Source organism: Camelus bactrianus, chromosome 30, assembly GCF_048773025.1.
Source record: "Camelus bactrianus isolate YW-2024 breed Bactrian camel chromosome 30, ASM4877302v1, whole genome shotgun sequence".
Taxonomy (NCBI): Eukaryota; Metazoa; Chordata; class Mammalia; order Artiodactyla; family Camelidae; genus Camelus; species Camelus bactrianus.
In genome coordinates, this window is record NC_133568.1 from 14947055 (window position 1) to 14951463 (window position 4409).

At 45.2% G+C, this 4409-nt stretch overlaps 1 pseudogene; it reads right to left on the reverse strand.

Annotated features, from left to right (window-relative positions):
• Positions 1 to 263: 263 nt before the first annotated feature.
• LOC105073931 (ATP synthase F(0) complex subunit j, mitochondrial pseudogene) lies at positions 264 to 431 on the reverse strand (annotated as a pseudogene).
• Positions 432 to 4409: the final 3978 nt, after the last annotated feature.

Genomic DNA, 4409 nt, shown 5'->3' on the forward strand with positions numbered 1-4409 from the left:
TCAGAAATGCAGTCTATCAGGCCTTACCTCAGGCCTCCTGAACTGGGAACTCGAGGTCGTACCCAGTGATCTGTGTTTCAACAACTCTTCCGGGTGATGGTGACGCTTAAGTTTGAGAACCACAGGACAAAGACTTTGTGTGTGTGTGTGTGTGTGTGTGTCTCACAGGTGCATTTATTCATGCATAAGGGCAGCGGCACATCCACATGTCCCACGTTCCCATCCCACACAGCCAGACTGACATTCCATCCACGCAAAGCTGGTCAATGGTGACCGTGAGCAGGTGCAGGACTAGAAGCTTTCAAGGCTTTATTTCTTTTATTAGCAACTCCTGATTTAATAAATGACGAATCCCATCAACCCCATTCCTTCCCAAATTACCTGGTAAACTTGGGGGGAATCCAAACATCCTTAATAAGGCTTTGAATCATCTCGACATAGGACCAGCGGTTTAGGCAGCCCCAACCCACAACCAATGAGTGAAAAGGTCTAAGACTTGGTTTTCATCAGAAGTTAAACACAGGACCTGTTTGCTTCCCTCACCAGAGCCTTTGTGAAGTCTGTGCTCCCCGGTCTCTATTAGGTGGCTCTGCTACAGGTTCTCATTGCAGCCTCTGCCCTGGGGCACAGGCAGTGCCGGCAAAGGGCCATTGGAAGAAGCCTGCAGAGTCAGAGACAGCCCCTCCTGTTTCCTTTCATCCTTTACATTCCTATCTGTGTCACATTCACACCAATTGTTGTTCTCTTGAGCTTTTAATCCTCTCCCACTCTACAATATCAGGTGCTAAAGGCTGAAATGGCTACCCTTCCCAAGATGACTTGCATTTGAATGCAGTATCCTAAAGGCCTAATCACCGTCATTATCACCTGCATCCATCAGGATATCTAGGTTATACTGTGCTAACAAACAGCTCCCTAACCTGAGAGGGGTACAGCCATGGAGGATTATTACCACTCACAGTGGATGGATGTCCAGTGGGGGAAAGAGAGCTCTGCTGATCGAGGTGAGCTATGCGGGGGATCCCAGGCGGGCAGTGGCTAGAATCTGACCTGTGAATGTGGCCGAGTGTGTGGCGAAGCACAGACTGGCTCATCAGCCTCTGTCTGGAAGTGACAGACATGACTTCCCTCCCCGTGTCATTGGCCAGACCCGCTAACTTGGCCAAATCTGACCTCAACGGAACACTGCAGTTTAATCATCCCCCAGGGAGAAGAAATGGCTTTGTTGCTGAACCGTGATGCAATCTTAGTCCATCATCCAAAGGGTAGGCCACCAATGTAGAGTTTCAAACTCTATAGAGGACAATGAGACAACTTCTGGGTGTGCACCCCAGTGCGTGTACACCTGCTGGGAGGATCCAGGGTAGAGGGGCATCCCTGGCGGAGGCTGCTTCTTGTTGGTCCTCAAGCATAGTCATAGGGACTGTTCCCTCCTGGGAAAAAGGAAACTGACTTCGATAGAGTGGGCTATCTCTGCACCCGAGGGCTGGCAACCATGCCAGACCGTCTCCATTCGTAGTCTCACTTAATCCTCACCTCAGACAGAAGACAAAGGGACGAATCTGTACAGACAAAAACGCTGAGACCCAGAGCAATTTGAAACTTGGGACAAGGGATGTGGTGGAACAGGGGATCTGACTTTACGGACACCCACACAGCTAGATCTGCAATCAGAAAGATGCAGGCTGGAGGAAGGACCCCCCTCCTTCATGTGCCAAAGGAGAACAGTGATTCCCCCACTGACCCCAGTGTTTCTGGGACAGAAGAATCAGCCTCTAGCAGTGGGAGAGGAGCCACTCTCAGTCCAACGTGATTACTGCTGTCAAAGTGAAACCGTTCCCCCAATGTGGATACAAATTTTCCAGATTTTAATTGAAAAAGCAGTTCTCCAAATAAATGTAGGGAAAAGTCTATCTCATTAATGAATATCAAGAAATCTAGTGTCCCTAGATTTCGGACATAAATACACTAGTTTAAGGAAACCAATCAACTCCACCATTTTAGTGAAGAATACTTCATATCTTCTTTGCAGGAGGCTCTGGTCTATACCATTAAGGATATATCAAAAGAAAGTCTCTTTGGCTACATTTCAACTTCTAAACCATTGAAAAATAAGCACCAATAACGTGCATTAAAAGGTATCATTGGTGTGAGAAACTAAGAGGGAAAAATATCCAGGAAGCAGAAGTGCAGGAAGCATCCTGCAAAGTGGGTAACAAGCAGATAACTTGCTCCAAAAGTGCTTACCTCACTCAGACAGGGCACCAGAGCCCTGGATGCAAACACATCATGAAATTATGTCGATGCGATGCTGCACTCAGCGGCTCCATCAGCAGGGCTCCAGCTGGCTCCCAACGCCTCCCAAGAACACCGTGAACTAATAACCACGAGCGCTGTCCAGGGCCAGCCCCCAGACACCCCAGGACGCAAACGCTCAAAGCCCAAGGAGGATGCGATCTTTCAAAGAGTTTTGCGGAGGTCCGAGCCCTTCTGAGTGAATGCGTGCCATGGGGACGGCTAAATATTTGTTGTCCTGTAATCCCCAAACTGTCACGATTATAAAACAGGCAATGCTAAGAAATTTGTTGGCATTTATTATCAAAGCCGTTAGAGGCACTTCGGGAAAAGTAAAGGTCTTACTAGCTGAGGACAAATGCCACAATAATATAGCATGGGGGTGTCAACAAACAGCCATTTGCTTTTCCTTCCAGTCCCCGGGAGTGACTTGGGTTAAAATAATACAAACTTGGAAGCACTCATGTATAAGTAACGGAACTGGCATGAATTAATCGCTAGGCCAACTTGCTATGTAAATTCTATTGAAATGATAAATCCAGCCTGACTTTAATTACTATGGTATCTTTCTATATTTTCAATCACATACATACATAAATCCTAAAATCCAGCAGATAATAAAGCAAAAACAGCTGAATGCACACACAGTTTCGGGGACTATGCTGAACGGGCTGATGACACCATCACTGGCCTGTTAAAATCCACCAGCTCATTCTGTAATTTCCCCTTTACTGTGCTTTAAGCTCTCTCTTCATTCCAACAATGATGCTGAACACATTCATATATCACATACAATGTATCTCTCCATGTTTTCCAGATGGTGTTGGATCAAATGGAAACAAAAGAAAGGCAGAGCAGAAAAAAAAAAAAAGATGTTTTCTACTTTGCTTCTTGAAACAAGTTTCTTCCTTAGTAGAGAAAAATATGAACCCACTGATCTGGGGCTAATGGAAAAGCTGAAGAAATGTGATTCGTCTAGAGGTGACACCCACTGGACCCAGAGCTTCAGGTCACTCTGGTCTTCTCCCAAGTTCTACAAGCCAATGGTGAAGATTTCCTTAACTCAGATGTGGGTTATTGTTAGCTTGGTCTGGAAGGAAATCAGCAATGGTCGAAGTGAGCGGTTTGGGTCTAACGAGACTCAGTCCAGTATCTGCACCCCACACTGGTCATGAAGTCCAAGAAGAAAAACATCCACCGCTAACATTCATTCAGATTTTTTAAAAGTCAGCATTATAAACATCAGCACTTTTAATATATGCCATCTGAGAAGTAAACATGCCAAGTTAGAATATGGCTTTTCCAAAGCTACCTATAGAGGTTTGATTTTTGTACAGCAGAGAACCCTGAGATGTTTATTTTTCTTTCAAGAAATTTGGATATAAATACTTACGTCTTAGAAGTCTTTTGTGAAGACAAGCACACCAGATTTAAAAGAAATAAGTCACATGGATAGTAAAGGAAATTAAATCACTTTGAAGCAGCAATAAATCTTATGCATAATCAATTTCTCTTATTTCCCAACGATGGTTGTCATTTTGTCTGGAAATAAGTTGGGGCTGTTTCTAAGCCATAATGGACTACAAATATGAGCGCTCAGCTACTTTGCATTTACCCTCAGGTCTTGCCCTTACGGTCAGGGAGGAGAATCTCGTGGTACCTTAGGAATACTTACTCTGAGCATCATGTGGCCACACCCTCCAACAAGGATGCCTGGCCTTATTGATTTCAATCCCTTTGCCCCAAATTATCTTCCCATATCACTTATCATCCCAAACAAATGCCCAAAGAGGAATGAAAGTGCCCCTGTTCTGGGGAAAGCACCTGCTACTGCACTTTGGTGAAGGGAGCAATGACTGGGGCGCCCTGACTTTGCCGGAATCCTTTTATCCAAAACCTCACTGTGAGCCCCACCAGCATGTCGCTCAGCTCAGTCTTCAAAAGAGACACCAGAGAACGTGAAATCTGGATTCACAGTTCTCTGCATCACAAATGAGCCGCACAACTTATGCAAGCTGCTAAGACGAGTCTTGATTTTGTCATTTGAAAAGTGGGATAATAATTCCCAGCTTCTAGGGTTCTTCTGAACACTCCGTGCAATAACGTTTGTGAAA